The following is a 25,687-nucleotide window of genomic DNA, read 5'->3' as shown; positions in this document are numbered from 1 at the left end:
CAAACACACACAGACAGCAAACACCAACAGACAGCAAACACCAACAGACAGCAAGACTTGTATACTCTAACACTTGTTTTTAACTCCCACTTAATCCAGCTCCACTTACACCAAGCTCCACAGCTTCAAACTGAGCACGCTCAGACTGAGTCCTACAACAAGTTAAATAGGCACCTGTGAGCAATTAACCACACCCCTTAATTGATAGACTGATGAAACCAAGAAAAAAAAAAGCTATTTAAAAAGTGACAGCAAAAGGCAAATTAAAAACTAAAAGGAAAAGTCCCCAAAATGCAACCCAGCAAACACCAACAGACAGCAAACACACACCAACAGACAGCAAACACACACAGACAGCAAACACACACAGACAGCAAACACCAACAGACAGCAAACACCAACAGACAGCAAGACTTGTATACTCTAACACTTGTTTTTAACTCCCACTTAATCCAGCTCCACTTACACCAAGCTCCACAGCTTCAAACTGAGCACGCTCAGACTGAGTCCTACAACAAGTTAAATAGGCACCTGTGAGCAATTAACCACACCCCTTAATTGATAGACTGATGAAACCAAGAAAAAAAAAAAGCTATTTAAAAAGTGACAGCAAAAGGCAAATTAAAAACTAAAAGGAAAAGTCCCCAAAATGCAACCCAGCAAACACCAACAGACAGCAAACACACACCAACAGACAGCAAACACACACAGACAGCAAACACACACAGACAGCAAACACCAACAGACAGCAAACACCAACAGACAGCAAGACTTGTATACTCTAACACTTGTTTTTAACTCCCACTTAATCCAGCTCCACTTACACCAAGCTCCACAGCTTCAAACTGAGCACGCTCAGACTGAGTCCTACAACAAGTTAAATAGGCACCTGTGAGCAATTAACCACACCCCTTAATTGATAGACTGGTGAAACCAAGAAAAAAAAAAAAAAAAAAAGCTATTTAAAAAGTGACAGCAAAAGGCAAATTAAAAACTAAAAGGAAAAGTCCCCAAAATGCAACCCAGCAAACACCAACAGACAGCAAACACACACCAACAGACAGCAAACACACACAGACAGCAAACACCAACAGACAGCAAACACCAACAGACAGCAAGACTTGTATACTCTAACACTTGTTTTTAACTCCCACTTAATCCAGCTCCACTTACACCAAGCTCCACAGCTTCAAACTGAGCACTGAGCAACGTATACGTTCATGGATCATCCGTCGAGGGTGAATACTGCTGTGCAAAATGTAAGCGCATTGTTTCCCTGAAAGCCCAGGTTCTGAATCTAGGAAAGCAATTGTTAGCACTGAGAAGTCCCTCCTTACTAAAGGAGAGCCAGGAACATACACAGCAGGTGCCGGCTGGGGCCAGCACAGAGGCGGGTGGAGACAAAGAGGTGCAGGCACTAGCAAAGAGTAGATGACAGTCAGGAAGGGTAGAGGGGGAAGTGCCAGGGAGGCCGATCCAAGGCTGGAGCATCCCGATAAGTACGCTCCATTGAGTACTAAGTATAAAATTGATGCGCTTTAAATAAATAGTGCACAATATGCTGCTGCGACTAAGCTTAAATCCAGGAATAAAAAATGCATACATGTGAATAAAATAGATAAATAATTATGGTGCTAATACATGTGTTAAAATTGCCAAAATAAATCTTCAAATTGGTGATGTGACGGTGAATATAAATAAAATAATAATGACACTCTGAGTACAATGTCCAGGCAGAGATAAATAGTGGGGGAAAGTAAAAATAATTAAACAGTTCCTTCCCTTAATCCAGATTGATTGACTCACTGGGTTAGATCGTTTGTATCAGGATATTTAGTTTTTCTTGCATCCCACCTTAGCCATAATACTGCTGGTGATTCGGCTCTCAGGATAAAGGTTTTATGCAAAGCAAGCAAAGAAAAAATAGATCATTGTGCAGTGAACTTACTAGATAGTACACAAGCAAAACAGGGACAAGAGATACACACACAAACTCCCGGTCTATTAGAAGCATTCAAATATGCAGATTGCAGTCAGCCGCTGTGGACGAGGTTTCCCATAGAGAAACAGCTGCTGTTAACCTTCAGGTGTATTGCAGCACTGAACGTCCTAACCTCCTCCCACGCGTTGCATCACTGACACGTGACTTTTTCAAGGATCTACTATCTAGTAAGTTCACTGCACAATGATCTATTTGAGTCAATCAATCTGGATTAAGGGAAGGAACTGTTTAATTATTTTTACTTTCCCCCACTATTTATCTCTGCCTGGACATTGTACTCAGAGTGTCATTATTATTTTATTTATATTCACCGTCACATCACCAATTTGAAGATTTATTTTGGCAATTTTAACACATGTATTAGCACCATAATTATTTATCTATTTTATTCACATGTATGCATTTTTTATTCCTGGATTTAAGCTTAGTCGCAGCAGCATATTGTGCACTATTTATTTAAAGCGCATCAATTTTATACTTAGTACTATTTGTTTGGTTATCTGATCACTCTATATTGATAGCAGCTTTAATTTACTGATTTTATCTTAGCACTAACTATATTGGTATATATATATTTTTAAACACAATTTATTTATATCACACATATCTATCCACATCAGCGCTTGGTTTTTATTCATTTTTTTACGCTCCATTGAGTGAAACCAGTCAGGGACCAGCACTGCTGGAGCTGAGGGACTTCCCTAGCTGCCGGGGGAAGAACTCCTCCATTGATAGTGGGGGGAAGTGAAGGGAAAGAAAAGACAGATTCTGGTGGTAGGGGACTCAATTCTTAGAAGGACAGAGAGGCCAATCTGTAACAAAGACCTGAAGAGCCAAACAGTATGTTATCTACCGGGCGCTCGGGCTCGGCACATCATGGATCTGGTGGACAGATTACTGGGAGGGGCTGGGGAAGACCCAGCTGTCATGGTGCACGTTGGCACCAATGACAAAGTCAGAGGCAGATGAAGTGTCCAAAAGAACGATTTTAGGGACTTAGGAGCTAAATTGAGGAAAAGGACTTCCAAGGTAGTATTCTGGGCCGATTTCTCAGTCGATAAATGATACTATAGAAGGGACAGACTGCACCTAAATGAGGAGGGTGCAGATCAGCTGGGAATGAAGATGGCCAAAAAGTTAGAGGGGTTTTTAAACTAGGCGATGGGGGAAGGGTCCAGAGGTAGAGATAGTCAACGCGGAACATATTCCAGAGGGTAGTATTGAGGGCATTAGTGGTAGGTTGACCAAAGCACATAGTTGCAATCTCGGAACACCCAATAAGAGGATAATATGCAACCGGTCTAAACTACATGGCATGTTCACCAATGCCAGGAGCCTGGCGGACAAGATGGGTGAACTAGACATACTGTTGTACGAGGAGGATTTGGATTTTGTGGGAATTTCAGAGACCTGTTTCAACAGCTCTCATGATTGGCTGGCAAACCTTCAAGGGTATACCCTTTATCGCAAGGATAGAGAAGGTAAAAAAGGGGGAGGGGTATGCCTATATATCAAGAATAATGTACAAGTGAATGTGAGAGATGACATCACTAAGGGAGCTAGGGAGGAGGTGGAGTCCTTATGGGTAGAGCTCCAAAGGGATGAAGCTAAGGGGAAAATAATACTGGGAGTATGCTATAGGCGTCCTAACCTGAGGGAGGAAGGGGAGACAGATCTCCTATCACAATTTGGATTAGCAGCAAGGATGGGAAGTGTTATCATAATGGGGGACTTTAACTATCCAGACATAGACTGGGCGGAGGGAACTGCGCATTCATCTAAGGCTCGCCAGTTCCTAAACGTTTTGCATGACAATTTTATGGGTCAGATGGTAGACGCACCAACTAGAAATAAAGCGTTACTGGATCTACTGATTACCAACAATACAGACCTGATCACGGATGTGTAAATACGGGGCAATTTAGGTAACAGTGATCACAGGTCAATTGGCTTCAGTATAAATCACACAAATAGGAAACATAAGGGGAATACAAAGACACTGAATTTCAAAAGAGCCAACTTCCCTAAACTACGAGCCTTGCTAGAAGGCATAAATTGGGATAAAATCTTAGGAACAAATAACACAGAGGAGAGATGGGTTTGCTTTAAGAGCATATTAAATAAGGGCATTAGCCAATGCATTCCATTGGCCAATAAATTTAAAAGATCGAACAAAAGTCTTGGATGGCTTAACTCCAATGTAAAAATGCATATAAAAGCAAAGGAGAAGGCCTTCAAAAATACAGGGTTTGAGGGATCATCATCAGCATTCAGACTTTATAAAGAATGCAACAAGAAATGTAAGGGTGCAATAAGGATGGCTATTCTGCAACCCCAGAGTTATATGCGAGGATATGAATAAGGCCAGATAGCTTAACTCATCTTCCTATCAAAGCACAACAAAGTCCTTTAACTTTCTTAACTTTATTTGTGAAATAACAGCAGAGAGTTTGTAGATGAGTTTGTAGATGTTGCAGGGTGTTAAGAGAGAGCTTCTCTATGTGGAGTGCTTATCCAGGGAGGGAGGTAAAAAACAGAATGCTTATTGCAGGGTTTGCCAGCTTGTACTTACAGAGCCTTCCATGAGTGAAAAAGGGCATGGCTAAACAGGAAAAGGAACAGGGAGAAACTAACTACTGAATTTAGACAGGGAGAGTGGGCTAATCCATTCTCTCTACCAGAGAATTGAAAGATTACAATGGCAACCAGACTGTAGTAGATCAGAAAAGTAAACACTGCAAAAAGAGAGACAGGGCAAACAAACTAGGGACTTTTGCTCCATGATACTCCCCATCTGGTATCTATGTGGTACATATGTGAAAACAAAACAACAGTGCATAACATCATGTACACATAATAATGCAATATCAAGTCTCCAAAGTCCCTTCCAGCAATTGAGGCCAGCGGGGTGCACTGTTCAGGATGCTTGAGTGCACCACAATGCTTTTAAAGATTCCCAGAATGGGTGTTCAGTCCTTTTCTTTGTTATAGTCCGCTTTGGCCATTAAAAGGATGGTTTCTGTAAAGGGCCTTGTAAAGATTTTCACAGTCCCTTGTCTGACAATTTTTACTTCGACCTTACGGACCTTCCCATCTGCGCTAGGGATGGATTTAATGATGAGACCTATAGGCCACTCGTTTTGTGGCACCTGCTTGTCTCTTAACAGAACAACATCTCCTTCTTGAGTGTTCTGTTTGACAGCTTGCCATTTGCGACGTTCCTGAAGTGTCACAAGATATTTGCGCCTCCAATGGTCCCAAAAGGTGCTAGTGAGGCACTGCACCTGTCTCCATTGGTGTTTATACAGGTTTTTTGAATTGAAGTCTCTATCTTTGAAGTGGGAATGTCTCCTATCTTCTGTGTGAGGAGCATTGCTGGAGTCTGAATGCTTGGTGATTTTGGATCTGTTGATACTGGAATCAAAGGCCTTGCATTGACAATGGCTGACACTTTGGCCATAAATGTGGTTAGCACTTCATGGGTGAGTCTAGCTAAACTAGTAGTTATCATCATAGAGTCTAAAAGTCACTCCGATTATGCATTCCCATGCTCCACCCACGTGAGAGGAATGAGGATAGTTGAATATCCACATGCACCCTTGATCACGCAGATACTTTTGGATTCTGTTATCTTCAATTTCTTCAGTGTCTATTTGTAATTCCTTACATGCTCCAATGAAATTGGTTCCATGGTCAGAACGTATTTGTTTGACTGGTCCCCTGATTGCAAAGAATCTTCTGATATGCCAACTGTGGAAGTTGGTTTGGTTTTCTCACCAAGCGTTTGGCGGAAGGAGATGGCTATGTGTCTAAGGTGCGCTATTGCTAGCAGGAGAGCTGTAGAACAGACACTTGGGGCCTTACTTCAAGGTCTCTTTCAGGATATACGAGATCAAAGTCATTAATTAGGGTTGATGGTATACCATCTACCTGTGTTTGGAATGTTGGTCCTGTGAGCCATGACGTATCCTGTAGATGTGCTGCAGGCACTGATCTGGTTGCAATATCTGCAGGGTTCTGGTCTGTGGACACGTAGGGCCATTGTTTTGATTGGGTAGACTTCCTGATCCTTTCCTCCTGATTTGCCACATATACATAGAATCTTCTCTTCGTATTGCATATGTAACCTAACACCACTTTACTGTTTGTGTGGAACCTGATAGCATCTAATTTACAGTCTATTTCATTTTCAATGAGTTCCGTCAACTCTACTGCCAATACTGCGCCACATAACTCAAGGCTGGGTATGGTATGGTCGGGTTGTGGTGCCAGTTTAGCTTTGCCTAGGATGAACCTGGTATGGTGTTTACCACTTGCATCTTTAGTTCTTAAGTAGGCCACCGCTGCTATTGCCTTGGTTGAGGCATCAGAGAATACACAAAGTTCTTTGCTGTGTACAGCGGTGAGAGAGGTCAACGAGTAGGGGCGTGGGATCTCAAGTTGTTCGAGGATCTTCAAATAATACTTCCACGTTTCCTGTTCTTTTCGTCTTTCTGGAGGCAATGGGGCCACCCAACTACTTGATTTGTCTTTGTAGAGCTCCTTGTTCATCAACCTCAGGGATTCTCTATCTTCTATCGAAGGTGCTTGTTTGTTATCGTCCCTTGTAGTCTGGAACACTGTGCACCCTAGGTTATTGGTGCATTTCTCTAACCCAGGAATCTCTCGTTGTGCTCCGAGGACATGCCTATGTCTCCCTTTGATCCCGAACATCTCCTTAACATGAAAGTGATTCGGACATGGCTTAAAGATAGATGCACGACCATTTTCCATCAAGTTTGTATGTAAGGCTTCCACATTGTCAGGCCTGCGTGTCTTGTCAATGCATACTTCGCCTACTATCACCCATCCTAGGTCAAGCCTCTGGGCGCATGGGTCATCATGTTCCCCATCCTGTTTGTGGACTTTATGAGCTCTCATAATGTCCCTACCGAGTAGCAGCAATATTTGGGGACTTTCATCTAGTAATGGGATGCGGTCAGCTATCGCCTTGAGATGAGGGTGGTGGCGTGCCACGTCTGGTGTCGGGATTTTGCTCCTATCCTCTGCCATGTGATTACACTTGATAAGTGTGGGGAGTGGCATTTTTACCTTACCGTCCAAAGAACATATGATGTAGTCATTTACTCTCCTCCCCGTTGTCTCTATTCGCCCCGCACACGTTTGGAGCGTGTAAGGGGAGGCGTTATCTTGTATGTTGAATAGGTTAAAGAATTCTGATCTAACCAACGATCAATTGCTCTGATCGTCGATGATAGCATACATTTTTACAGCTCTTCCGGGTGCCCCTCTGGGTGCACTGCCAAAAGGTATAGCTTCAAACAATGTCTACCTTTGCCTCCACCTCACAAATCTCAGTAAATTTAGATGTTACCGATGGGGAAGGTGTCTTAACCTCTTCTTCCTCCCCGTCCTGCCTTATTATAGGGTTAGGGGTCTTGACTGTTTTAGGCTTAAATGTCTTTGGGTGTAGAGCTGTCACATGCCTATCACTGTTACACTCAGTGCATTTTATGGCTTCTTTACATTCCTTGGATAGATGTCCTGTAGAAGCACAGCATTTAAAGCAAGCTCCCAACTCTCGTAGTAAGTTTTTGCATTCCTCTATGGATTTCTTCCTGAACCGATGCACTTGTTAAGCGGATGTGGTTTTTTATGTATGGGACATTCTTTGTTTATGTTTCTCTGCTTCTGGACTCCAACGGCTGAATGGTCGGGGCTTGTGTGGGTTGTGGCGAACACTTCTGTCCTGCGAACTGTGAGGGATGTTCTAGCACTGCCATGTCTTGCCATTGGTCTTTCATCCTTCAGGCTACTAGTACTGATTGTGGTCTGTGCACCCACAACGAAGCTGGGATCATTCTTTGTGTGGGCTGCTTCGCGAATGAAGCTCAAGAAGAAAGAGAAAGGGGGGTAGGTTACCTGCTTCTCTCTTTTGTATTTGGAGCCTTGCAAAATCCATCTTTCTTGGAGGTTGTAGGGTATCTCCTCCAAGATTGGTCTCACTCCACGAGCGGAGTCCAGGACATTGAGGCCTCTTAGGGATTGATCTGTTCTTGCAGACTGCAGCTCCTGCAGCAAATCCCCGAGTTCTCGTAACTTCGTATAATCTTTGGCATAATTCTGGGAAAACTGTCGACCCTCTTGAAGAGTGTATCTTTGACTGCCTCGGAGCTACCATAGCACTCCTCTAGCCTTTCCCATACTAAGTCCAGACCTACTTGGGGGTGGTTCATGTTGGCTGCCCTGAGCCTCTTAGCATGTTCCATGGATTCTTTCTCCAGTCATTTGGTCAGCAGGCTGAGTTCCTCCCTGGCAGAGAAGCCCAGACTCTTAATAGCGTCCTTGAATGTGAACTTCCATACCCTGTAATTCTCGGGACGGTCGTCGAAGTTGGTGAGTCTCATCTGCACCATGTCAAGCCGGATCATATACTTCCCCATGTCGGTCAAGCCTGATACATTGGTGTGCTGATCTTGTTCTGCCGTGGTTCCCTGGAAGGGTCTTGTGATCGCCTCTTCTTTGATGCAAGTGTTTGATGATTGCTGGCCAGTGTGTATAGCTGTATCTCTCTGTGTTAGCATGTGGATGATTTCTTTGACTGCTGATATCCCAGGCACTTAGTACCCTTGGAGGAACAGCGTCTTCTCTCAGGTCTAGCAAGTCTTTGGTGTCAGATATGTCGCCCTCACTGCACTGAGATGGTGTTGAAACGGAGAAGGCTCCTCACGTAATCTGCTGTACAACTGCCTGGACCCTCTGGCGGCGTCAGGTTGTACTTTTGCTCCCCGCCATCCAGTTGTACAGCTGCTTCCAAGACTTCAGCCTGAGCTATGGCGGCTGCTGCGTCCTCTTCCTTACTTAGGGCTTCTAAAGTTGCGTCCAATTCAGCCTTTTTATGTGCAGTGGCAGTGGCTGCTCTGGCGGTGGCTGTCTGCTCCTCCTCTTCTATCCGTGCTCTCTCAGCTCTTATGACTGCCTCTTTTTGGGCATATTTGGCCCTAGCACATGCAGCCTCCGCCGTGGCACGGGCCTTGATAGCACTTGCACTTGCACTGGATGCATTTGACTGCACTGATTTGCTCGACCTTGAGGAGTGTCTGGATGTGCTAGAGCACAGTGACACTGTCTCCAGGAGGAGCTCCTTTCTTTCTTTTTGCCCTTTCATAATGGCGGTCTCCACAATGCCTTCTCGCTCCAGATCGATCGCTTTTTGCAGGTCACGTTCTTGCAGGCTGTCTTTTGTGTTTGTTCAAGTCAGATAGGTGAAGTAAGTCTGTGACAGTGCTACGTAACATCCATGGCATGACTTCATCTGAGTTATGGCTTGCATAATCTGTTCTTCTTGACTGGTAGCACCTGTGGCATTACATATTTCTAGTACTGTGTCTTCCCAAGCCCTTTCTAACTTTGAATGATTGTTCTTTAGGCACTGTGCCTTCTTGCATTGCTCGCAGTTGTGTAATGGTTTTGGTGTCAAAGTTATCACTTTCCTGTGTGGTGTCTAGTGAGAGTCTGCATTCTGCCATGCTGCTGGTGTTGTAGGCCGTTAGCCAATGTGTGTGGCGTGCGGTCTGTTACCTAGTCAGCAATGGGCGACAGTCTCAGATGTTGCCTTTCAGTGTCCTGCAACGGTCAGCGTAGAGGTAGCTGAACTCATGGGTGTACTGGTGCTTGACCCTTATCCTGGCAGCTGAATGGTAGCATGCACAGGGGTAGGTAAGATGGCTGCTCCTCACTGTAACACTATGCAGAGAGAGGATTCCAGAAAGACAGAATTGTTGTAAGGTTGCTTGCAGTCCCTTTGTCAGAGAGCTCTGGCACTGTTGCTTGTTCCTAGCATAAGGACTGTGTGAGCTGGAGCTTTCTGTGCTGTTTTTCAAAGCATAGCAATCTGTTTTTTACTATTCTGCAACCCCAGTGTCGTATGCGAGGATATGAATAACGCCAGATAGCTTAACTCACCTTCCTATCAAAGCACAACAAAGTCCTTTAACTTTCTTAACTTTATTTGTGAAATAACAGCAGAGAGTTTGTAGATGAGTTTGTAGATGTTGCTGGGTGTTAAGAGAGAGCTTCTCTATGTGGAGTGCTTATCCAGGGAGGGAGGTAAAAAACAGAATGCTTATTGCATGGTTTGCCAGCTTGTACTTACATAGCCTTCCATGAGTGAAAAAGAAAGAGGACTGGGCTAAACAGGAAAAGGAACAGGGAGAAACTAACTACTGAATTTAGACAGGGAGAGTGGGCTAATCCATTCTCTCTACCAGAGAATTGAAAGGTTACAATGGCAACCAGACTGTAGTACATAAACATAGAGAAAAGTAAACACTGCAAAAAGAGAGACAGGGCAAACAAACTAGGGACTCTTGTTCCATGATAATGGCTAAGATAGAACATGAAAGACACATAGCGGAGGAGAGCAAAAAAAATCCCAAGAAATTCTTTAAGTATGTAAACAGTAAAAATGGGAGGACAGACCATATTGGCCCCATAAAGAATGAGGAAGGACATCTGGTTACAAAGCATGGGGAGATGGCGAAGGTATTGAATTTATTATTCTCCTCAGTCTGCACGAGGGAATCGGGGGGCTTCAGTAACCAAAACTGCAGTGTTTATCCTCGTGACACATCACAGGAAGCACCTCCATGGTTAACAGAGGACAGAATTAAAATTAGACTTGGGAAACTTGACATTAATAAATCACCGTGACCAGATGGCTTGCACCTGAGGGTACTTAGGGAACTCAGTCAAGTAATTACCAGACCATTGTTCCTAATTTTTACTGACAGTCTATTGACTGGAATGGTACTAGCTGATTGGAGAAAAGCCAATGTAGCACCAATATTTAAAATGGGCCAAAATACATCCCTGGGAATTACAGACCAGTTAGCCTAACATCAATAGTATGTAAACGCTTGTAAGGGTTGATAAGAGACTATATACAAGATTTTAGTAATGAGAATGGTATCATTAGCAGTAATCAGCATGGATTCATGAAGTATTGTTCTTGCCAAACCAATCTATTAACCTTCTATGAGGAGGTGAGTTGCCATCTAGATAAAGGAAGGCCCGTGGACGTGGTGTATCTGGATTTTGCAAAAGCTTTTGACACAGTTCCCCATAAACGTTTACTGTACAAAATAAGGTCCGTTGGGGAGTTCAGAGGATGGTGATAAATGGGGAGTACTCGGAATGGTCAGGGGTGGGTATGGTCCCCCAGGGTTCTGTGCTGGGACCAATCCTGTTTAATTTGTTCATAAACGACCTGGAGGATGGGAGTAACAGTTCAATTTCTGTATTTGTACAGTTCTGGGCACCAGTCCTCAGGAAGAATGTACTGGAAATGGAGCGAGTACAAAGAAGGGCAACAAAGCTAATAAAGGGTCTGGAGGATATTAGTTATGAGGAAAGGTTGCAAGCACTGAACTTATTCTCTCTGGAGAAGAGACGCTTGCGAGGGGATATGATTTCAATACACAAATACCATACTGGTGACCCCACAATAGGGATAAAACTTTTTCGCAGAAGGGAGTTTAACAAGACTCGTGGCCACTCATTAAAATTAGAAGAAAAGAGGTTTAACCTTAAACTACGATGAGGGTTCTTTACTGTAAGAGCGGCAAGGATGTGGAATTCCCTTCCACAGGCTGTGGTCTCAGTGGGGAGCATCGATAGTTTCAAGAAACTATTGGATAAGCACCTGAATGACCGCAACATACTGGCATAAAGGGAGAGACTGATAGTTGTATTATTGATGAAAAATTCAGGGAGGAGGGCACAGATGTGGGGAATATTACAAGTTCAATTTTAGAAACATTTCATTTGAGGAAGTGGTGTGTCATCTATGCTGATATGTCAGTTGATAAATTAGTAATGCGAGAGAAGACTGAAGGAGTAGAGATATAGATGTGGGTGGCATCAGCATATAGATGGTATTAAAAGCTGTGGGAAGTTATCATGTGATTAAGAGGGGGGGGGGGGGGGGTGTGGATAGAGAACAGAAAGCATCCAAGGACAGAACCTTCAGGGACCCCTACAGAAAGAGAAAGTGGACTGGCAAAACTAGATTTGTAGGAAACACTGAAGGAATGCTGTGATTGATAGGTGGAGAACCAGGAAAGAGCAGAGTCCAGGAGGCTAATGGAAGGAGCAGGTGGTCAATATTATCAACAGCAGAAGAAAGGTCTAGTAGTAATACTATGGAGTACTTGCCATTAGTTTTAGGACTTAGTAAATCATTAGACTCACCAAATACTCTAAACGAAAAATAAAGATAACTACAAAACACATGAGATTGATTTGTTAAATTCAGAATGAGGTCAGAACATCAGATCTGTATATTGATTCTTGGTCAGTGACATCCCAGAACAATTTATTATCAGAAGGATTTACTTTCTGGCATAGCCACTGTCACTTTGTGAGCTTTATCTACATGGAAAGGATCAAGAATCAGAATTAGTGTAGTGATTTGCTTGATGTTTCAGATGCAAAAATTCAAAAATTAATAATGCGCCAACCACAAAGCAAAGCAGCCAACACCACAATCAGACAAATTGTACAAAAATAAAAATTAAAAACAAGTGTGGCGCTAAAAGAAAGTGTCCTTTATTGGGCAAAGCCAAACAGAATGGTATCTGGAGGGCAAAATGCACAATAAAGATTATTAATGAAAAAAAAGTCCTGCCAGGACTAAGAATTAGTTCCAGAAACAATACAACATGGATGGCTAAAAAATGTGTGAATCCATAAATTATGTACCGTGAAAGGTATAACTAATATGTGCTATAAGGAAACGGGTAGTATGAAAAGAACCTCAAAATCCAAACAAAAGGAAAAAGGTCTTCATAAAACGCTGTGAAAAGTAAATATGATGTGCAACACTGACATATTGTACATGAAAAAACGGTATGTGTATGTGTAGGGGATTGTGCACAACACAAGTGTAATACAAATAAATATAAGTTGGTATATAAAGAAAACCAAATATGCTATTACAATAAAAAGTCCATCCAAATTGGAAAAATAAAGTGATGACACTAAGTCCAAATCATGTATTGGAAACAACGATCAGCAACCACTGAGTCAACTGAGACAGGACCAATGGATCCAAAGATGGCATCCACAAGTTGCGATCTTGAACATCTGTGTAAATGATGTAGGCAAAAATACCCTTACCGGATAGGATGGACTCCCAGTCAGCGACTTGAGAGTCAAACAGGCTTGTGTAAAAATATGGAGGGTAGTTCCTGGTCCCCGACAGCTGGAGGTATTAGAAGAGTGGCGATGTTCACCGACCTGATCACTCCGATCTCACAGACCCGTCACTCCATAGGTTGCAATGGTAGGTACCTATTGGGACTCCGGCTCCATAGGAAGGATGTCACTCCTCAGAGATGATGGGAAAAGAAAAGAGGCTTCCCCATAGTATAAATCAGCTAAAAAACCAGCTTTATTAAAATAAAATAATAAAAGCACTCAGGCCCTTATATAGCAAAATAATGAAAGTAGCGCTAAAATACAAATGGTGGCAAGACAGGCATCAAAAACCCTACGCGTTTCGTCCGATAGGACTTCTACTGGGGTATATGCTCGTCTGCCACTTGTGCCTGTATATATAGATGAACTAATAATAATCAAAATGTGGCAGCTGTTCGCGCCATGTAAACCGTCACTTCCGGGTTGTAGGAAAATGGTGTCTATATCCACCCTGATCCAATCGTAACAAAGCTAAAACCAACCCAAAACCAAGCCTCAGTATGGATAGGCTAATCACAGTAGTGCCATATATCGCGTCATCAGACCGGTGTCCGGACATGGGTCACATGTTAGCATTGCACCTATAAGATGCCCAATATGGACAATACAATGTCCAATAGGGCATATCCGTGTACTTAACCAATCGCGGACAAGGAGTAGCGTCCTATCCGGAAATATGTTAAGAGCGTATGACGTCATTCCGGCGTACGTCCGGAAGTGACGTAAATACAGACGGTGGTGGACAGCAAAAGCGTTCCACAACTCATTCTAAAAGGAAGTACAGGACGGAAGTGTTAAACTTGGACCGCAATGCGGTTCAACTGTCAATAGAAAGACCAAGTAAATAGATATGTTTAGAGACGCTGACATGGCACGAACATTGCTATACTCTGCAGTAAAACAGATACATAATCAAAATGGACAGTAAACAGTGATGTAACCCTACAGTCAAATACAATGTTGGAGTATATATGAGAATGGTATAATTAAAAAATACTTAAAGAGAAAAACGTCTATATATAGACGTATTAACTAAAAACTAAAAAACTAGAAAAATCCCAAAAAAAAGGTGAAACAAATAATCAAAATTGAATAAATAATAAGGTAGTACGAAGAGAAAACCATATATAAAGCTAAAAAGATTTTCCTTTTTGAAAAGATTTTCTTTTTCCAAAGAAAGAGTCTATGGAACTAAAAGTGAACATAACCTCCATATTAGTTCAAAGGTGACTAAATACAGTAGCCAACCAAATAAGGGTTATCACCCAATCTGCAAGATTGATGATAATCGCGAGAGTCATTATTCAGCACATATTCAAAAAAAGGAAAGGGGTAGTGTATAGGCCTAAAAGAAAAAATATTGTCAATAAACGAGAAAGAAGTTATGACTGATTAATAAAAGAATTGATATCCCATTCAATGTTAAGGCCAAATGGCGAATAACATTTAAGTTGGTGTATCCAGAAAGTTTCCAGTCTGGATACACCCCTCTTCATTGATTCGCCCCTCCAATGAGGGGTGAATTTATCAATAACTTGGAACCGAGTTCCATTAGGGTCCTGATTATGACAATGTCTAAAGTGTTTGGGTACACTATGGTTTGTAAGACCTTTTTTAATGTTGGCTATGTGCTCGTTCCCTCTAATTGAAAAGGTACGTATCGTGCGCCCCACGTACTGTTTCTTACATGGACATGTGATCAAATAAACTACGTATCTGGTATCACATGTTAAAAAGTGTTTTATCTGGTACTCTTTCCCAGTGGAAGTGGAGACAAATGTCTCAGTCTTCCTCCGTCCGCAACTATTATGTACACAGACATTGCACCGTTTACAAGGGAAAAAACCTTTCATGTTGTGAAAGAAGGAGCGGGTTACTGGGGGGTCAGTGGTATTGGGGGCAATCTGATTTCTGATGGAAGGGGCCCCTCTGTAAATAACACCACTGCGTTCTGGAAGAACAGGGCCCAGAATGGGGTCGTTTTTAAGAACTCTCCAATGTTTTGCTACAATTTCTTTGATTTGTCTGTGTTGAATAGAGAAATTGGTTAAAAGGGACCATTTATGTTTATTGTCGGGACCACTTTTAGGTTTAACCGCTAACAGAGACTCTCTATTAATCTCAGCTATGTCAATAATTTCGCTGTCAATTTCTTTGGGGTCATAACCTCTATCAATAAACCTAGACTTCAAAATCTGTGTTTGATGAAAATAATCCGTAAGAGTACTACAGTTACGCCTGATTCGTGTAAACTGACTACGTGGTACAGATTTTAACCAGGTAGCATGGTGGCAACTATCGACCGGAATATAACCATTCCGGTCGGTAGGTTTAAAAAATGTCTTAGTCTCCAAATGGTTGTCAACCACTAATATCTCCAAGTCCAAAAAATGAATCGCGGAAGGACTAACCTCATACTTCAACTCTATCCCAATATCATTATCATTTAATATACGCAAAAAATCATGCAGAGATTGGGTGCTACCCCTCCATAGGAGGAGGATGTCGTCTATGTACCTCACCCAGAGAACAAGCTCCGGGGGGTTAAGAGCATAGACGACATCCTCCTCCCAACGGGCCATAAAGATATTAGCCAGGCTCGGGGCGAACTTCGCGCCCATAGCCACTCCCTTCTGTTGGATAAAAAAATCACCATTGTACCAAAAATAATTATGTTTGGTAGCAAACCGTAAAAGGTCCATGATGAATCGCTGTTGAGTTTTGGGAATGGACTCTTCTCTAGACAGGAAGAGTTCAACTGCTGAAAAGCCTGCATGGTGGGGTATGGACGTATATAGTGACGTAACGTCAGCTGTAACCAAGAGAAGATCACTAGTATAGATGATATTATTTAACTTGGAGATAGTATCCTTGGTATCCTTTAGATATGATGGTACAGATTGAACAATAGGTTGTAAAAAGAAATCTATATATCTCCCTATGCGGGAAGTAATAGAATCAATGCCGCTGATGATAGGGCGGCCAGGAGGTTGTGTAATGCTTTTGTGCACTTTAGGTAAGTAATAGATTACCGGGATTCTTGGGGCCACCGGAACCAAAAAACTTTTTTCTTTATTATTCAGGATGCCCAACTGGAACCCCGTATCCACCAAGTCCACAAGTGATTTCTTATAAGTGGTTGTAGGATTAGTATAGATCCTCGAGTAAGTGTCAGTGTCACTCAGGATTCTAGTCATCTCAAGGTGGTAGTCGTCTTTGTCTAAAACGACTATCCCTCCTCCTTTATCCGCTGGACGGATAATTAGATCTTTCCGTTCGCACAATTTTTTAAGTCCAATTTTCAAAGTTGGATCATAAAACGATTTTTTTGTAGGTAATCTATCTAGGTCTTGTAAGACCAAGTCCCGAAAAACCTTAATGGAGGGGGCAGTAGGGCCTGGAGGGTTAAAGAGGGAAGGGTTAGAAAGTCCTGAATGAACTATGTGGGAATTTACTTCAACTTTGGGTCTAGTGGGATTAGCAATAATATATCTTTGTACATTTAATTTCCGCACATATTTCTGCACATCTATAAAGGTACTGAATTTGTTTAATTTTTTCGGTGGGGCGAACTTTAAGCCCTTTTCCAGGACCGAAAGTTCCGCCTCAGATAAATCTGCTTTACTGAGATTAAATATCCCGCTTCCCTTTAAACTCGTTTTCTTTTGTCGGGAGCGCCTCCCCCCTCTGGTCCCCCGTTTCCTTCTATGGCCCTTTTTTGTCTCCCTGGTTCCCTGGGAAAATCCCCGTGATAGGGGGGGGCCAATTGTTGGTTATAGTTGAAAGGTGATCGATTATAATAGTTGGAATCGTTTTCTCTATAGGGATGATAGGAGTTGTGAGTCTCCCATGATCTCTCATTCCTCAAAGGGGAGTACCTATTAAAAGTGCGCACAGGCGTTCTCTGTGGATAAGGGTGTTCGTAGTATTCATTATGTCTATCGTAATGGTTCTCTCTCCTAGGTGTAGCTCTTTGGTGGTACTGGTTAGAGGATGAATCTCTCTGTCCCCCGCCCCTCCCTCTTCTATCCCTACCTCTGGAATTAATCGGAGGACCCTTACGATAATTTTTCGGGGTTTTGGGGGGGGCAGGTGGATGATGCTCAATAATCCCATGGTCTGTCGTGTCAGCACTCCTAGATAGGAGTGATTGGGATTGGGGGTATTGTTGCTCCGAAACATCCATCTGACCTGGATCCTTTTCAGAAACAGTAGGTCCCCCATCTACCGTTTGCCAGGAAAAGACACAACCACTTTTATAGTCATTGACATCCCTGGTATACTTTTTCTGTTTTTTAATTTTTTGATCCTTCTCTTCTTTTTCTAAGAGAGTTCTAAGGGCGGTTGAGTGTGTAGTATATTCAGAGGAAGACCTAAAGGATACCAACTTATCTTTGATCTCCTTTATCTCCCTGTCAATAGTCAACATCCTTGTTTTCTTTTTGTCTATTAGGAATTTTAAGAGGGAGATCCCAACCTCATTAAAATATCGGAACCAAGATTCCAGATCCAAGTCACCTTGTTGTGGAAACACATTCCACCTTAATCCCCTCGGGACCATATGCTCCTTGGAATACTGTTCCAGAAAAACAATATCCCAATCTAGATGTAATTCTGCAAGCATAAGGTTCTTAAGTCTGACAAACAGACCCCCTATCTCAGTGTCTGTTTTTAACAGTGTAAAAACACCCTCAGTATTAACTGAGCGGTTAGTGCGATAATCAAATACATCCATAGCGATGAATGCTGGAGGTAATGAGATATTTAAGTGGAGGCAGCACTATCTACGTCTAAAAAAGTATGCAAAAATTCAAAAATTAATAATGCGCCAACCACAAAGCAAAGCAGCCAACACCACAATCAGACAAATTGTACAAAAATAAAAATTAAAAACAAGTGTGGCGCTAAAAGAAAGTGTCCTTTATTGGGCAAAGCCAAACAGAATGGTATCTGGAGGGCAAAATGCACAATAAAGATTATTAATGAAAAAAAAGTCCTGCCAGGACTAAGAATTAGTTCCAGAAACAATACAACATGGATGGCTAAAAAATGTGTGAATCCATAAATTATGTACCGTGAAAGGTATAACTAATATGTGCTATAAGGAAACGGGTAGTATGAAAAGAACCTCAAAATCCAAACAAAAGGAAAAAGGTCTTCATAAAACGCTGTGAAAAGTAAATATGATGTGCAACACTGACATATTGTACATGAAAAAACGGTATGTGTATGTGTAGGGGATTGTGCACAACACAAGTGTAATACAAATAAATATAAGTTGGTATATAAAGAAAACCAAATATGCTATTACAATAAAAAGTCCATCCAAATTGGAAAAATAAAGTGATGACACTAAGTCCAAATCATGTATTGGAAACAACGATCAGCAACCACTGAGTCAACTGAGACAGGACCAATGGATCCAAAGATGGCATCCACAAGTTGCGATCTTGAACATCTGTGTAAATGATGTAGGCAAAAATACCCTTACCGGATAGGATGGACTCCCAGTCAGCGACTTGAGAGTCAAACAGGCTTGTGTAAAAATATGGAGGGTAGTTCCTGGTCCCCGACAGCTGGAGGTATTAGAAGAGTGGCGATGTTCACCGACCTGATCACTCCGATCTCACAGACCCGTCACTCCATAGGTTGCAATGGTAGGTACCTATTGGGACTCCGGCTCCATAGGAAGGATGTCACTCCTCAGAGATGATGGGAAAAGAAAAGAGGCTTCCCCATAGTATAAATCAGCTAAAAAACCAGCTTTATTAAAATAAAATAATAAAAGCACTCAGGCCCTTATATAGCAAAATAATGAAAGTAGCGCTAAAATACAAATGGTGGCAAGACAGGCATCAAAAACCCTACGCGTTTCGTCCGATAGGACTTCTACTGGGGTATATGCTCGTCTGCCACTTGTGCCTGTATATATAGATGAACTAATAATAATCAAAATGTGGCAGCTGTTCGCGCCATGTAAACCGTCACTTCCGGGTTGTAGGAAAATGGTGTCTATATCCACCCTGATCCAATCGTAACAAAGCTAAAACCAACCCAAAACCAAGCCTCAGTATGGATAGGCTAATCACAGTAGTGCCATATATCGCGTCATCAGACCGGTGTCCGGACATGGGTCACATGTTAGCATTGCACCTATAAGATGCCCAATATGGACAATACAATGTCCAATAGGGCATATCCGTGTACTTAACCAATCGCGGACAAGGAGTAGCGTCCTATCCGGAAATATGTTAAGAGCGTATGACGTCATTCCGGCGTACGTCCGGAAGTGACGTAAATACAGACGGTGGTGGACAGCAAAAGCGTTCCACAACTCATTCTAAAAGGAAGTACAGGACGGAAGTGTTAAACTTGGACCGCAATGCGGTTCAACTGTCAATAGAAAGACCAAGTAAATAGATATGTTTAGAGACGCTGACATGGCACGAACATTGCTATACTCTGCAGTAAAACAGATACATAATCAAAATGGACAGTAAACAGTGATGTAACCCTACAGTCAAATACAATGTTGGAGTATATATGAGAATGGTATAATTAAAAAATACTTAAAGAGAAAAACGTCTATATATAGACGTATTAACTAAAAACTAAAAAACTAGAAAAATCCCAAAAAAAAGGTGAAACAAATAATCAAAATTGAATAAATAATAAGGTAGTACGAAGAGAAAACCATATATAAAGCTAAAAAGATTTTCCTTTTTGAAAAGATTTTCTTTTTCCAAAGAAAGAGTCTATGGAACTAAAAGTGAACATAACCTCCATATTAGTTCAAAGGTGACTAAATACAGTAGCCAACCAAATAAGGGTTATCACCCAATCTGCAAGATTGATGATAATCGCGAGAGTCATTATTCAGCACATATTCAAAAAAAGGAAAGGGGTAGTGTATAGGCCTAAAAGAAAAAATATTGTCAATAAACGAGAAAGAAGTTATGACTGATTAATAAAAGAATTGATATCCCATTCAATGTTAAGGCCAAATGGCGAATAACATTTAAGTTGGTGTATCCAGAAAGTTTCCAGTCTGGATACACCCCTCTTCATTGATTCGCCCCTCCAATGAGGGGTGAATTTATCAATAACTTGGAACCGAGTTCCATTAGGGTCCTGATTATGACAATGTCTAAAGTGTTTGGGTACACTATGGTTTGTAAGACCTTTTTTAATGTTGGCTATGTGCTCGTTCCCTCTAATTGAAAAGGTACGTATCGTGCGCCCCACGTACTGTTTCTTACATGGACATGTGATCAAATAAACTACGTATCTGGTATCACATGTTAAAAAGTGTTTTATCTGGTACTCTTTCCCAGTGGAAGTGGAGACAAATGTCTCAGTCTTCCTCCGTCCGCAACTATTATGTACACAGACATTGCACCGTTTACAAGGGAAAAAACCTTTCATGTTGTGAAAGAAGGAGCGGGTTACTGGGGGGTCAGTGGTATTGGGGGCAATCTGATTTCTGATGGAAGGGGCCCCTCTGTAAATAACACCACTGCGTTCTGGAAGAACAGGGCCCAGAATGGGGTCGTTTTTAAGAACTCTCCAATGTTTTGCTACAATTTCTTTGATTTGTCTGTGTTGAATAGAGAAATTGGTTAAAAGGGACCATTTATGTTTATTGTCGGGACCACTTTTAGGTTTAACCGCTAACAGAGACTCTCTATTAATCTCAGCTATGTCAATAATTTCGCTGTCAATTTCTTTGGGGTCATAACCTCTATCAATAAACCTAGACTTCAAAATCTGTGTTTGATGAAAATAATCCGTAAGAGTACTACAGTTACGCCTGATTCGTGTAAACTGACTACGTGGTACAGATTTTAACCAGGTAGCATGGTGGCAACTATCGACCGGAATATAACCATTCCGGTCGGTAGGTTTAAAAAATGTCTTAGTCTCCAAATGGTTGTCAACCACTAATATCTCCAAGTCCAAAAAATGAATCGCGGAAGGACTAACCTCATACTTCAACTCTATCCCAATATCATTATCATTTAATATACGCAAAAAAACATGCAGAGATTGGGTGCTACCCCTCCATAGGAGGAGGATGTCGTCTATGTACCTCACCCAGAGAACAAGCTCCGGGGGGTTAAGAGCATAGACGACATCCTCCTCCCAACGGGCCATAAAGATATTAGCCAGGCTCGGGGCGAACTTCGCGCCCATAGCCACTCCCTTCTGTTGGATAAAAAAATCACCATTGTACCAAAAATAATTATGTTTGGTAGCAAACCGTAAAAGGTCCATGATGAATCGCTGTTGAGTTTTGGGAATGGACTCTTCTCTAGACAGGAAGAGTTCAACTGCTGAAAAGCCTGCATGGTGGGGTATGGACGTATATAGTGACGTAACGTCAGCTGTAACCAAGAGAAGATCACTAGTATAGATGATATTATTTAACTTGGAGATAGTATCCTTGGTATCCTTTAGATATGATGGTACAGATTGAACAATAGGTTGTAAAAAGAAATCTATATATCTCCCTATGCGGGAAGTAATAGAATCAATGCCGCTGATGATAGGGCGGCCAGGAGGTTGTGTAATGCTTTTGTGCACTTTAGGTAAGTAATAGATTACCGGGATTCTTGGGGCCACCGGAACCAAAAAACTTTTTTCTTTATTATTCAGGATGCCCAACTGGAACCCCGTATCCACCAAGTCCACAAGTGATTTCTTATAAGTGGTTGTAGGATTAGTATAGATCCTCGAGTAAGTGTCAGTGTCACTCAGGATTCTAGTCATCTCAAGGTGGTAGTCGTCTTTGTCTAAAACGACTATCCCTCCTCCTTTATCCGCTGGACGGATAATTAGATCTTTCCGTTCGCACAATTTTTTAAGTCCAATTTTCAAAGTTGGATCATAAAACGATTTTTTTGTAGGTAATCTATCTAGGTCTTGTAAGACCAAGTCCCGAAAAACCTTAATGGAGGGGGCAGTAGGGCCTGGAGGGTTAAAGAGGGAAGGGTTAGAAAGTCCTGAATGAACTATGTGGGAATTTACTTCAACTTTGGGTCTAGTGGGATTAGCAATAATATATCTTTGTACATTTAATTTCCGCACATATTTCTGCACATCTATAAAGGTACTGAATTTGTTTAATTTTTTTTTAACAGAGTCTCTGTTAGCGGTTAAACCTAAAAGTGGTCCCGACAATAAACATAAATGGTCCCTTTTAACCAATTTCTCTATTCAACACAGACAAATCAAAGAAATTGTAGCAAAACATTGGAGAGTTCTTAAAAACGACCCCATTCTGGGCCCTGTTCTTCCAGAACGCAGTGGTGTTATTTACAGAGGGGCCCCTTCCATCAGAAATCAGATTGCCCCCAATACCACTGACCCCCCAGTAACCCGCTCCTTCTTTCACAACATGAAAGGTTTTTTCCCTTGTAAACGGTGCAATGTCTGTGTACATAATAGTTGCGGACGGAGGAAGACTGAGACATTTGTCTCCACTTCCACTGGGAAAGAGTACCAGATAAAACACTTTTTAACATGTGATACCAGATACGTAGTTTATTTGATCACATGTCCATGTAAGAAACAGTACGTGGGGCGCACGATACGTACCTTTTCAATTAGAGGGAACGAGCACATAGCCAACATTAAAAAAGGTCTTACAAACCATAGTGTACCCAAACACTTTAGACATTGTCATAATCAGGACCCTAATGGAACTCGGTTCCAAGTTATTGATAAATTCACCCCTCATTGGAGGGGCGAATCAATGAAGAGGGGTGTATCCAGACTGGAAACTTTCTGGATACACCAACTTAAATGTTATTCGCCATTTGGCCTTAACATTGAATGGGATATCAATTCTTTTATTAATCAGTCATAACTTCTTTCTCGTTTATTGACAATATTTTTTCTTTTAGGCCTATACACTACCCCTTTCCTTTTTTTGAATATGTGCTGAATAATGACTCTCGCGATTATCATCAATCTTGCAGATTGGGTGATAACCCTTATTTGGTTGGCTACTGTATTTAGTCACCTTTGAACTAATATGGAGGTTATGTTCACTTTTAGTTCCATAGACTCTTTCTTTGGAAAAAGAAAATCTTTTCAAAAAGGAAAATCTTTTTAGCTTTATATATGGTTTTCTCTTCGTACTACCTTATTATTTATTCAATTTTGATTATTTGTTTCACCTTTTTTTTGGGATTTTTCTAGTTTTTTAGTTTTTAGTTAATACGTCTATATATAGACGTTTTTCTCTTTAAGTATTTTTTAATTATACCATTCTCATATATACTCCAACATTGTATTTGACTGTAGGGTTACATCACTGTTTACTGTCCATTTTGATTATGTATCTGTTTTACTGCAGAGTATAGCAATGTTCGTGCCATGTCAGCGTCTCTAAACATATCTATTTACTTGGTCTTTCTATTGACAGTTGAACCGCATTGCGGTCCAAGTTTAACACTTCCGTCCTGTACTTCCTTTTAGAATGAGTTGTGGAACGCTTTTGCTGTCCACCACCGTCTGTATTTACGTCACTTCCGGACGTACGCCGGAATGACGTCATACGCTCTTAACATATTTCCGGATAGGACGCTACTCCTTGTCCGCGATTGGTTAAGTACACGGATATGCCCTATTGGACATTGTATTGTCCATATTGGGCATCTTATAGGTGCAATGCTAACATGTGACCCATGTCCGGACACCGGTCTGATGACGCGATATATGGCACTACTGTGATTAGCCTATCCATACTGAGGCTTGGTTTTGGGTTGGTTTTAGCTTTGTTACGATTGGATCAGGGTGGATATAGACACCATTTTCCTACAACCCGGAAGTGACGGTTTACATGGCGCGAACAGCTGCCACATTTTGATTATTATTAGTTCATCTATATATACAGGCACAAGTGGCAGACGAGCATATACCCCAGTAGAAGTCCTATCGGACGAAACGCGTAGGGTTTTTGATGCCTGTCTTGCCACCATTTGTATTTTAGCGCTACTTTCATTATTTTGCTATATAAGGGCCTGAGTGCTTTTATTATTTTATTTTAATAAAGCTGGTTTTTTAGCTGATTTATACTATGGGGAAGCCTCTTTTCTTTTCCCATCATCTCTGAGGAGTGACATCCTTCCTATGGAGCCGGAGTCCCAATAGGTACCTACCATTGCAACCTATGGAGTGACGGGTCTGTGAGATCGGAGTGATCAGGTCGGTGAACATCGCCACTCTTCTAATACCTCCAGCTGTCGGGGACCAGGAACTACCCTCCATATTTTTACACAAGCCTGTTTGACTCTCAAGTCGCTGACTGGGAGTCCATCCTATCCGGTAAGGGTATTTTTGCCTACATCATTTACACAGATGTTCAAGATCGCAACTTGTGGATGCCATCTTTGGATCCATTGGTCCTGTCTCAGTTGACTCAGTGGTTGCTGATCGTTGTTTCCAATACATGATTTGGACTTAGTGTCATCACTTTATTTTTCCAATTTGGATGGACTTTTTATTGTAATAGCATATTTGGTTTTCTTTATATACCAACTTATATTTATTTGTATTACACTTGTGTTGTGCACAATCCCCTACACATACACATACCGTTTTTTCATGTACAATATGTCAGTGTTGCACATCATATTTACTTTTCACAGCGTTTTATGAAGACCTTTTTCCTTTTGTTTGGATTTTGAGGTTCTTTTCATACTACCCGTTTCCTTATAGCACATATTAGTTATACCTTTCACGGTACATAATTTATGGATTCACACATTTTTTAGCCATCCATGTTGTATTGTTTCTGGAACTAATTCTTAGTCCTGGCAGGACTTTTTTTTCATTAATAATCTTTATTGTGCATTTTGCCCTCCAGATACCATTCTGTTTGGCTTTGCCCAATAAAGGACACTTTCTTTTAGCGCCACACTTGTTTTTAATTTTTATTTTTGTACAATTTGTCTGATTGTGGTGTTGGCTGCTTTGCTTTGTGGTTGGCGCATTATTAATTTTTGAATTTTTGCATACTTTTTTAGACGTAGATAGTGCTGCCTCCACTTAAATATCTCATTACCTCCAGCATTCATCGCTATGGATGTATTTGATTATCGCACTAACCGCTCAGTTAATACTGAGGGTGTTTTTACACTGTTAAAAACAGACACTGAGATAGGGGGTCTGTTTGTCAGACTTAAGAACCTTATGCTTGCAGAATTACATCTAGATTGGGATATTGTTTTTCTGGAACAGTATTCCAAGGAGCATATGGTCCCGAGGGGATTAAGGTGGAATGTGTTTCCACAACAAGGTGACTTGGATCTGGAATCTTGGTTCCGATATTTTAATGAGGTTGGGATCTCCCTCTTAAAATTCCTAATAGACAAAAAGAAAACAAGGATGTTGACTATTGACAGGGAGATAAAGGAGATC

This window comes from Aquarana catesbeiana, linkage group LG04 (assembly GCF_042186555.1).
Source record: "Aquarana catesbeiana isolate 2022-GZ linkage group LG04, ASM4218655v1, whole genome shotgun sequence".
NCBI classification, from domain to species: Eukaryota; Metazoa; Chordata; class Amphibia; order Anura; family Ranidae; genus Aquarana; species Aquarana catesbeiana.
Note: the sequence above shows the minus strand (reverse complement) of the source record.